The sequence below is a fragment of the Oncorhynchus clarkii genome, chromosome 17 (genome assembly GCF_045791955.1).
Source record: "Oncorhynchus clarkii lewisi isolate Uvic-CL-2024 chromosome 17, UVic_Ocla_1.0, whole genome shotgun sequence".
NCBI lineage: Eukaryota > Metazoa > Chordata > Actinopteri > Salmoniformes > Salmonidae > Oncorhynchus > Oncorhynchus clarkii.
This window is the reverse complement of record NC_092163.1, coordinates 67,555,930-67,568,122: the sequence shown is the minus strand read 5'-3', so window position 1 is coordinate 67,568,122 and position 12,193 is coordinate 67,555,930. Positions and strand designations below refer to the sequence as shown.

Below are 12,193 nucleotides of genomic sequence, written 5' to 3'. Positions count from 1 at the left end.
AGACCAACATGGTCCATTGAGTTTGTTTGAGAGTGGAGTTCCAGTCTGTAGGACTCTACCAGGGCCTCCAGAGAGCAGTGTGGACTGGACTCTTCTCTTTGCTGGTGCTGTACTGGGCTGGGAGCTGAACTGAGGCAGGTCACTCTCCCTCCTGTTCTTATCAGAGGATGGATGCAGGCTCTGGAAGTGGCTCAGCAGTCTTCTCTGGGTCTGTGTCTTCACCTAATCCTTGGTCAGGAAGTGCACAATCTCTTGGACACAGCTGGAGTAAACCTTATTGACAGCTGCAGAGCAGGAGGAGGAGCTCACTGACTGGTTCTGTTGCTGTCATCTCCAGGATGTCGGCTTTCTCCATTTTGAAATCTGGCTGCTGGTTGAGGCTCTCTCCAAGAGAGACTTGAGATGCTCAATGCTGTTGTTGAAACGATCTCTGTGTAACTTCTCAACCACTGGCTTTCTTATCTGCAAGAAGAGGAGAGTCATTAATAATATTATTCTGGATACAACAGAGCTGGCATGAATGGATGATATCTAGAAGCAAGTCTCTAGCTGATGACCTCACAGGTATTGTGACTCCATCAGAGTGCATCAGCTGTGAGGTGATGATGACCTCCTGTCTGTCTGTCTGTCTGTCTGTCTGTCTGTCTGTCTGTCTGTCTGTCTGTCTGTCTGTCTGTCTGCCTGTCTGTCTGTCTGTCTGTCTGTCTGTCTGTCTGTCTGTCTGTCTGTCTGCCTGTCTACTCGCTCAAGTTTCCCAGGAGCCCCAGGCAGCACACTTGCCTCCTCTGAGCTCCACAGCACAGCTGGCTCTACAGCACAACGCTGAGCGTGCCCCAGTCGCACGCCCTCCTCTCTTTGGAGATGGGAGCCACAGGGACACACGGCTTCCCACACTTCTGAATGCAGCTTGCTGAGCCGCGAGACATAATGGAAGTGTGTCTGCTCTCACAAAGACCCACTGGCTGTTCCCATGCACAGCCAGCCATGCTGGGAGAGAGATTGGTTTGTAAGGCAGTCTAGTACCAACAGACAAACCATCTGTATCCCTGATAACTCAGATTGGGAATACTTTAATGAATTGCACAATATTTTTAAAATATTTCTACAGAAGAAATTCTTAAAATATATATTGAAGAGAAAGTTTACAAAATGTACCATTTTATGGAGACGCCAAAAGTTGATTATGTATCTGGGCCATTAGCAAATAGGATTGGTTAGCTGATCTAGTAGACTCTTGCCATGACCAAGTTCCCGTAAAAAAGGCCATTTCAGAAATATTACTATTACACACATTTATTGTCATTATGTGATTTGGGATCTAATGCAATGATAGTTAGATGCTGTAGGATGAAAAAGCCGGTGATCCTAGAATGTGTCACATTTGCATTTTGTTGATTTGTGTCACAACTTGACATGGGGAACAGTCTTTTTCTGAGTACTCATGGGTATAAAGAGACGTTCTCAGGGACTAACGTGGCCATCCTCTTTTGCATATGGCTTAAAGAACATCCCACCTGTCCTGTGCGGAATCAGCTATTATTCCCACTGACTATTGTCCCACCTTCAGAGCCCTCTGATTGGCTGCAGAGCATGAGACAGCGCGAGAGGAGGCACATAAATACAGAGTGGAGTTGCAGAGTTCACTATCGAATACGCTCTTAGCATCAGCTGAGCCAAGACCAGCAGCAACACAGCAGAACAGAGGAGCTATCAGAACACTAACTCCAGACCACCATCAAGACCTAGCAAGATCAACATCTCTACTTGATTTCCGAGCTGCAAACTCAAGGCCAACATCTGAAAATGCCTGCCTACTTGGACATTGCTCTTCAGGGCAGCATGAATGTGAAAGATCAGCACATTAGGTAAGCTCATGATCAATTACACTGAAATACTTCAGGTCATAAGAGTTCAAAATGAATAAAACCTGTGTGTGAGAAGAGATGTTCATGAGTGTCTTGTCTTGTTTTTCAGATGTAAACTCTCTCTGTTGGAGAGGAAGTGCTGCAGCGGTGTGGAGAAACTGAAGATAGTTATTGGAGAACACCTACAGAACGGGATCTCTACATCTCCCATATCTCCTATTCTGGAGAAAACCGTGTCGTTTTTCACTCCCAAGAAGGTCTTGCTGTCACCCACCGGCTATTCCAAATATTCCAGGGACATGCTGCGTCTCTTTCCCACTCCAGAGGAGGACATTGTACCACTCTGCTTCGAACAATGAACTGATAGATGCATGGACGTGGAGGTTACCATTCAGAGCTCACAGACCCTGCTGTATTTAACTGTGGCCTTGGCTTAATGTATTCTCTTGTGATGCTGCTATAGACAGACTGCAACTGATTGGCAGATATTGGATCGCAACAGACAGAGAGACATAGCTAAATGAATAACATTTTTTTTATACATTTTGTCTAAAAGTACAATGATTTTGTGAAGCTTAGTTTTGTGTATGTTGCAAATTCTCTAGAAATGATTTGGAAATGCATTGTATGCATTGTTATAAGCAGTTGTACTGCTCTATCCTTTCCCTGAGAAAGTCACCTTTGGATGAATTTGTTGATCTATGTTACCTGAAAGAGAGCAGAGTTGGTTACTCTGATTGTAAACACTTGTCCTCAGAGTTTGAAATACAGAGTGCTGGCCACTCTTGTCATAAAGTAGAAGTATTGAAAATATAACCATTGGTTTATCCCACTTTCTTAGGGTATGTGAGTCAATGTATAATTTGAACCCTGCTTTCCTTTATACTAATGGGAAATGCTACGATTTTAATGTTAAAGCATATTGTTTATTTTGTTTTCAATGACTTATTAATGGCTTCACACATACACAAATGTGCCTAAAGGGTTTTCAAATGTGCCTAACATGTTTCATTCAAAGACTAAATAAATATTTTGATAATATATTTCACTTCTCTTTTCATATTGTATTCAAACCTCAGAGGGATGAGGAATATGGCATGACATCATTAGGTATATGCTATATATGTGTCTCATGGAGGAAGGAATTGTTCTCACAGTTTTATGCTCTTGACAAGAAATGACAGAAAAACTCAATGATATAAAAACTGATGAATATGTAGGGTCATTCATACCTCTACAGTATCCAACATCTGGTAAATTGTATCGCACAGAAACATTCATTGAAGGATAAGAAACATAAAAGTGAATGCACATACAGTACAGGTCAGGTCTGTTCTAAAACAAATACATTGGCATTGACATTAATTTATATTTAAAAAATATAGTGTAAATCCTTTCAATGTAGAACATACTACCTAAACATAAGTGAATAACTTTGATAGTGCATGAATAAACACACTATACCAATATCAAGCAGTTCCACAAACTTCAGAAAACCCTTCACTGCCCAGCAAGCTTTATGCCGGAATTTGTTCAAGCATCAATGACTGTATATGGCTAAAACCACAATACCAACATAGGTACACATTTACTCCTGACTTACTACAATGCAACTATTCTGTTAATATGTGTAACAGAATATCCAGACGTTGTTGTGTCTAAAGTCAAGTCAGTAACATGCTCAACTTTTGAAAAATCACAACACTACACTAATTGGTTTCCTGATTTAAAATACCATAAGTAATTAACTGGTTATTGATAATGGTAGTTGCAATATTGCTATTTTGTTATACTCTTGTACCTAGCGCACTTGCAGTTCAGTCATATTGAAACAGAGTAATATTTAATAACTAACAAGCTACTCACCAGGCACTTTTGGGGAATTGTATTAAGAGACAAAATAGCTTAATAAAGGCACACTTCTATTGTTTGAAGGTATTTCTGTCAATGGACAAAATGTGGGAAAGCTCTGGCGAGCAGAGTCACAGTCACAGTGTTATTGGCAACATCATTCCTCACATCAATATAAACATTAATAACAATGTAATTTTCCACAAAACAGACAGAGAATATTATTCAGTAATATAGTCTGATATTGTTTTGTTTACCTGAATAAAATGTAATAAATACGTGCTTGTGGAACAGTATGGAAGGAACCTATGGTAGTTTTTCCCTCCAGAATCCAGATGGTCTGTGACGTCAGGCTCGGTCTATAGCACAACACAGAGTCAAAAGCCGTCACTAATGCTCCACTGAGCAGTTTTTGTAGTGCATTGATCACAGCACACAGGACTGTGGGAAACTCAGATCAGTTCTCTACTCACACTGACCAGCAGCCTCAGGACAGAGGACACATCTGCTACCTCCAGACTTCACTAACCCTTTTAGCTCACCTTTCCCCTAACCGTATCCCTTTAAGCTAACCTTTCCCCTAACCCTTACCATAACCCTTTAAGCTAACCTTTCCCCTAACCCTTACCATAACCCTTTAAGCTAACCTTTCCCCTAACCCTTACCTTAACCCTTTTAGCTAACCTTTCCCCTAACCTTTACCATAACCCTTTTAGCTAACCTTTCCCCTAACCCTTACCTTAACCCTTTTAGCTAACCTTTCCCGTAACCTTTACCGTAACCCTTTTAGCTAACCTTTCCCCTAACCCTTACCATAACCCTTTTAGCTAACCTTTCCCGTAACCTTTACCATAACCCTTTTAGCTAACCTTTCCCCTAACCCTTACCTTAACCCTTTTAGCTAACCTTTCCCATAACCCTTACCTTAACCCTTTTAGCTAACCTTTCCCATAACCCTTACCATAACCCTTTAAGCTAACCTTTCCCCTAACCATAACCCTTTTAGCTAACCTTTCCCCTAACCCTTACCATAACCCTTTTAGCTAACCTTTCCCCTAACCCTTACCATAACCCTTTTAGCTAACCTTTCCCCTAACCCTTACCTTAACCCTTTTAGCTAACCTTTCCCCTAACCCTTACCTTAACCCTTTTAGCTCACCTTCCCCCTAACCCTTACCTTAACCCTTTTAGCTAACCTTTCCCCTAACCCTTACCTTAACCCTTTTAGCTCACCTTTCCCCTAACCGTATCCCTTTAAGCTAACCTTTCCCCTAACCCTTACTATAACCCTTTTAGCTAACCTTTCCCCTAACCCTTACCTTAACCCTTTTAGCTCACCTTCCCCCTAACCCTTACCTTAACCCTTTTAGCTAACCTTTCCCCTAACCCTTACCTTAACCCTTTTAGCTCACCTTCCCCCTAACCCTTACCTTAACCCTTTTAGCTAACCTTTCCCCTAACCCTTACCTTAACCCTTTAAGCTAACCTTTCCCCTAACCCTTACCTTAACCCTTTTAGCTAACCTTTCCCCTAACCCTTACCTTAACCCTTTTAGCTAACCTTCCCCCTAACCCTTACCGTAACCCTTTAAGCTAACCTTTCCCCTAACCCTTACTATAACCCTTTTAGCTAACCTTTCCCCTAACCTTTACCATAACCCCTTTAGCTAACCTTTACTATAACCCTTTTAGCTAACCTTTCCCCTAACCCTTACCTTAACCCTTTTAGCTAACCTTTCCCCTAACCCTTACCATAACCCTTTTAGCTACCTTTCCCCTAACCCTTACCATAACCCCTTTAGCTAACCTTTACCATAACCCTTACCATAACCCTTTTAGCTAACCTTTACCTTAACCCTTTTAGCTCACCTTCCCCCTAACCCTTACCTTAACCCTTTTAGCTAACCTTTCCCCTAACCCTTACCTTAACCCTTTTAGCTCACCTTCCCCCTAACCCTTACCTTAACCCTTTTAGCTAACCTTTCCCCTAACCCTTACCTTAACCCTTTAAGCTAACCTTTCCCCTAACCCTTACCTTAACCCTTTTAGCTAACCTTTCCCCTAACCCTTACCTTAACCCTTTTAGCTCACCTTCCCCCTAACCCTTACCGTAACCCTTTAAGCTAACCTTTCCCCTAACCCTTACTATAACCCTTTTAGCTAACCTTTCCCCTAACCTTTACCATAACCCCTTTAGCTAACCTTTACTATAACCCTTTTAGCTAACCTTTCCCCTAACCCTTACCTTAACCCTTTTAGCTAACCTTTCCCCTAACCCTTACCATAACCCTTTTAGCTCACCTTTCCCCTAACCCTTACCATAACCCCTTTAGCTAACCTTTACCATAACCCTTACCATAACCCTTTTAGCTAACCTTTACCATAACCCTTTAAGCTAACCTTTCCCCTAATCCTTACCTTAACCCTTTTAGCTAACCTTTCCCCTAACCCTTACCTTAACCCTTTTAGCTAACCTTTACCATAACCCTTTTAGCTAACCTTTCCCATAACCGTAACCCTTTAACTTAACTCCTGAATTTATGGACATCCACAAATTAATACATACCATATGAAACGTAACATACTAAATAGTATCACGTATTTACATACAGAATAATGCGAAAGGCTGTGAGACCAGGTTGCAACATCAGGCAGCAGATCTGGGGGTCACCAGTTTCCCAGATTCACACAGCATTCTGTGAGACACGCTCCACCCCCCTCCACCTGCTCCCCTGAGATGTGACCATTGCCCCGCCTCAATAGGAACACTGAGTATGTGGCGGTTCCATATTCCTTCATTGTCTTTCCAAGCTCACCCATTGGCTACAGACTGAGAAATTCCAACAAGCCCAAGACCCACACATTCATATGCAGATTATGGACTATATGTAAGAGAGATGAAGCCAGTAGGAATCAGATTCACTCTACACAGAGACCAGTACAGCACAGAGATCCAGCCATGGCACCAACAATCACTTCAGCTGTGATCTACTCTAATGAGCACCTGACTCTGATCAACAAGGTAAATTGAGTTACAAGTAGTGTCACATTGTTTCAGTATTTGCTTTTAGAATATAGCCATTCATGTCAGCTCTGTTGGATTCAGAATAAGGTTATTAATGACTCTCCTCTTCTTGCATCTAAGAAAGCCAGTGGTGGAAAAGTTACGCAGAGATCGTTTCAACAACAGCATAGAGCAGATCAAGTCTCTCCTGGGTCCAGAGATCCTCAACCAGCAGCCAGACTCCAAGCTGGAGAAAGCCGACATCTTGGAGATGACAGTTTGCTTCCTGAGACGACAGCAACAGAACCAGCCAGTGAGCTCCTCCTCTTGCTCAGCAGCTGTCAATCAGGGTTACTCCAGGTGTGTCCAATAGATTGTGCACTTCCTGTCCAAGGATGAGGTGAAGACACAGACCCAGAGAAGACTGCTGAGCCACTTCCAGAGCCTGCATCCATCCTCTGATAAGAACAGGAGGGAGAGTGACCGAGGCAGGTCACTCTCCCTCCTGTTCAGCTCCCAAACCCAGTTCAGAATCAGCAAAGAGAAGAGTCCAGTCAACATCGCCCTCTGGAGGCCCTGGTAGAGTCCTACAGACTAAAGCTCAATGGACCATGTTGGTCTAACATTAATGTGATGGACAGTGATCAGAGATCTTCTTCATATTATGCGTGTGCAGGTTGTTTTAAAAGTTGTTTTAAAAGTCTCGATTTAAACTTTTAATTTCAGTTGTACTGAACAAGTTCAAAGTTTTGGCTATGGAAACAATGAAGTCTACAAACACTGCATTTTTGTAAAAACCTTTATGTTTTGTGAAGCATATGTTGATCAGTTGTCTACTCGTGATAAACATCAACTTCAATGGTCATCCATGAGGACCTTTAACCCAAAATGGGTATTTAATCATATTTTTGTGATGGTCTATTACCGATTTGTTTAAAGGTCAACACGTATTCAAGAATAAGCAATTTTGTTACAACTGAATTTTTAAAGATCAGACTTTATGTGTGAAAATGTTGCTCACATTATTATTATGATATTGATGTATATACTTCCTATGATTGAAAATGGTTCTCTCTTATAAAACCTCTATTTTAAACTTGCGTATTTTATAAAGACAGTAACTGTGTATCCTATACTATGTTATAGTTGTTATAAGTTATGTTATGGGGCGGCAGGGTAGCCTAGTGGTTAGAGCGTTGGACTAGTAACCGGAAGGTTGTTAAACCCCCGAGCTGACAAGGTACAAATCTGTCGTTCTGCCCCTGATTAACCCACTGTTCCTAGGCCGTCATTGAAAATAAGAATTTGTTCTTAACTGACTTGCCTAGTAAAATAAAGGTAAAATAAATAAAATAAATAAGTTATGTTATAAGTCTTATGATCATATGACACTTAGATTCATATGTCTTAGATTTATTCAAGTTCTGGTTGAGATGTTTAATCACTTTATTTCTATTGAAATATTTACCTTAAATGAAGGTGTAATTCAGTGAGTCAGTCTGAATAAACACACAAATCAAATGAAATCCTCTTGTCTGTTACTTCATTCGCCTTATCACTGAACAAGCTTCCAATAGAGTTACACTACTGATTTATGATATTCCACATATACAGCGAGCTCCAAAAGTATTGGTACAGTGAAATAAACAAATACATGGTACATTGACTATGGGGTTAAAGTACAGACTGTTAGCTTTAATTTGAGGGTATTTTCATCCATATCGGGTGAACCGTTTAGAAATTACTGCACTTTTGTAGATTTTAGGGGACCAAAAGTATTTTGTCAAATTCACATGTGTATTAAAGTAGTAAAACGTGAAGTATTTGGTTCCATATTCACAGCAGGCAATGACTACATTAAGTATTTGGTTCCATATTCACAGCAGGCAATGACTACATTAAGTATTTGGTTCCATATTCATAGCAGGCAATGACTACATTAAGTATTTGGTTCCATATTCACAGCATGCAATGACTACATTAAGTATTTGGTTCCATATTCACAGCATGCAATGACTACATTAAGTATTTGGTTCCATATTCATAGCATGCAATGACTACATTAAGTATTTGGTTCCATATTCATAGCATGCAATGACTACATTAAGTATTTGGTTCCATATTTATAGCATGCAATGACTACATTAAGTATTTGGTTCCATATTCATAGCATGCAATGACTACATTAAGTATTTGGTTCCATATTCATAGCAGGCAATGACTACATTAAGCTTGTGACTTTAATGATTTGTTGGACGCATTTGCTGTTTGTTTGGGTTGTGTTTAAGATTATTTTGTGCCCAACAGAAATTAATGTTAATGTATTGTGTAATTTTGGTGTAACTTTTATTGTAAATAAGAATATAATATGTTTCTAAACACTTCTACATTAATGTGGATGCTACCATGATTACAGATAATTCTGAATCAATCATTAATGATGATGAGTGAGAAAGTTACCTTATCCCCCCCCAAAAAATACTAACCTCCCCTGTTATTGTAATGGTGCTTGTGACTTTAATGATTTGTTGGACGCATTTGCTGTTTGTTTGGGTTGTGTTTAAGATTATTAGCATTAGCATGTCTCGGGGGTATGATACTGTATGATACTTTCTGCGACTGACTTTCTCACTCATCATTATTCACAATTCATTCAGGACTATCTGTAATGATGGTAGCATCCACATTAATGTAGAAGTGTTTAGAAACATTCAATGTTTTATTTACAATAAAAGTGACTTCAAAATGACACTACATTAATACACTATAAAAGTGAATTTGTCAAAATACTTTTGGTCCCTTAAAATGGGGACCAAAAGTTGGTCGCATATGTATAAAAACTAAACGATTCACCCGATATGGATGAGAATACCCTCAAATTAAAGCTGACAGTCTGCGCTTTAACCTCATAGTCATTGTATCATTTCAAATCCAAACTGTTGGAGTTCAGAGCCAAAACAACAACAAATGTGTCACTGTCCCAATACTTCTGGAGGTCACTGTAGCTATATGGGGCTGAATAAAGAAAAGCCTACCATGAGCCAAGACTGCACAGAATGAAGGACACACTAAATGTATATATATAGATATATATCATTCACCTCTTGGTGCTAAGTTCAAAATCAACAGAGTAAAATAAAATACATTTCTACTCATATATTATTACTTTACATGAATTGGTTTGATGAGTCAGACATGACTAACTGACAATTTAGGCTGTTAATTTAACATATGTCACTAAAGTATAATGAAGTGTGTGTTACAGGCTTTAGTTTTTCCATTTATATTGTGGAAGTTAGCGCGTTAGCAGGTGGGGTTCACCGATTGGTGTCAATTTGTGTTACAGGCTGTATGTAACAAAATGTGTTATCCAGGCTGTATCACATCCAGCCGTGATTGGGAGTCCCATAGGGCGGTTCACAATTGGCCCAGCGATGTCTGGGTTTGACTGGGGTAGGCCATCATTGTAAATAAGAATTTGTTCTTAACTGACTTGACTAGTTAAATACAGGTTAAATATACAGTACATATATATACGTATATATTTATATATATATATATATATATATATTTTAATTACACGTGTGCTGGTTTGACACCCCCATGAGTCCCTTCTTAAAACCCCACCTGCTTCGTTTTGGTTATTATCGGTGACTGTTTGTTTCCCTTTCTGTTTGAGAGACAACTTTTGGTTGTCTTGCTGGGGAACGTAACAGTGTGTAAGAGATAATTGTTCCCATGAGTCCCAGAGGTATGGTTGTGTTGTTCTTACTGAAACACCTGTTTTATGTAAATCGTTTTTTTGCATATCATTGATTTCTTTTTTGTTTGTTCATGATATCAGTTATTCCAGGTGTTAGGCCAAAACAGGCACTGTCGTCTTAGTGCTATAAAAGTTTAGCTCTGCAGGGCTGCATAATGTGATGTTCAATAAGACACTTCTACTCTCCCTCCATTTAAAGCAGTGAATGGAGAGAGTGTGGGAAGCCGAGGAGAACTCACTCACAGAGCCCCTTTGGGGCAATAGACTGGGACCTCTAACCTAGACCGTCAGAAGTTAGATGGGGTCTGAATCTCTGGGAAAATGTATGGATCTATTGCTAATGATCCCAAAAATGATCTGTATTTTGTGTCTTGCAGGAAGAAATCTGATAAAATATTTACATTACCACTAAAAAGGTTCAAGACATATTTCGATCATTTGCTTTTTAAAAGCATATTCGAGCAATACTTACATCTTCTTCAAGATGAATGTAATATATTCCGTTTTCATGCCGTTTGTATGTGAGGTGTGGTGGAAAGTGAAACATGCCAAACACGCTTTCAATTTCAATTGAATCTCTGTAACAATGAGTCTTTCTGTTTCCTAAGAACAATATTTCAGTAATGAGCTTTACCCCCAAGGGCTTGATGGGAACTGCTTGTGAAAGATGAATTAACATTTAACAAGGGACACTTTTGTTGTTTAGTGGAAGCTCTGTCAATGGGCAGAGTCAAGCTTTAGCGTCATCATCAGCACCTGACTGTCTGGGGAACACCCAGAACCACTGGGGAATAGCAACACTTACAGAAGGGAATTAAACAATATCTGAATACATCACTAAAATTAAAATTAAATAATGTAGAAATGAACACTAATACAGTACAGTATATGCTTTGCAGCACACTTTTAGGACAAAATCAAGTGTTCTAGTCTTTTCCTCCAGAATCCAGATGGTGCTGTTATATAGCTGGTCTGTGATGTCATCTGTCAGTACAACACAGAGCCAATAGCTGTCACTGAGGGTCCACTGAGAAGCTTTTGTAGTGCATTGATCACAGCACACAGGACTCAGTGTGGGAAGCTCAGATCAGCTATCTACTCACACTGACTAGTAGCCTCAAGACAGAGGACACATCTGCTACCTCTGGACTCCAGAGTGACGGTTATTTCCCTCCACTCTCAGTATAGAGAAGTGGTGAAAGTGTGCAGACAAAACTTGTTTTCTCTAATGAGAAAACCATAATTGATCAGTTTAATCCTTATCAGTTAGAAGCCAAATAAATTGTCTTATAATTTCTATTAAGTAGTTTGACAGACATTTCACGTCATATTGCTTATTCTGAGTGCAATGATTTGATTAACAGCCCTACCTTGAAATGAACCTGTAGCAGACCACAACACATTCATAACAGTGCAATCAGAGAGGTCAAACCCATCTGCACGTGTTTAGTGTGGTGGCAGGTAGCCTAGTGGTTAGAGCGGTGGACTAGTAACCGAAAGGTTGCAAGATCGAATCCCTGAGCCGACAGGGTAAAAATCTGTCGTTCTGCCCCTGAACAAGGCAGTTACCCCACTGTTCCTAAGCCGTCATTGAAAATAAGAATTTCTTCATAACTGACTTGCCTAGTAAAAAAAACATGACTGCACTGTATAAAAAAAGCATGATATTCAACAATCAAAAGGTCTTCTGTATCACCAAATGTCTTCTGTA

At 39.9% G+C, this 12,193-nt stretch overlaps 1 pseudogene; it reads left to right on the top strand.

Annotated features, from left to right (window-relative positions):
• Nucleotides 1-6,612: 6,612 nt before the first annotated feature.
• On the top strand, nucleotides 6,613-7,302 carry LOC139369893 (transcription factor HES-5-like; annotated as a pseudogene).
• Nucleotides 7,303-12,193: the final 4,891 nt, after the last annotated feature.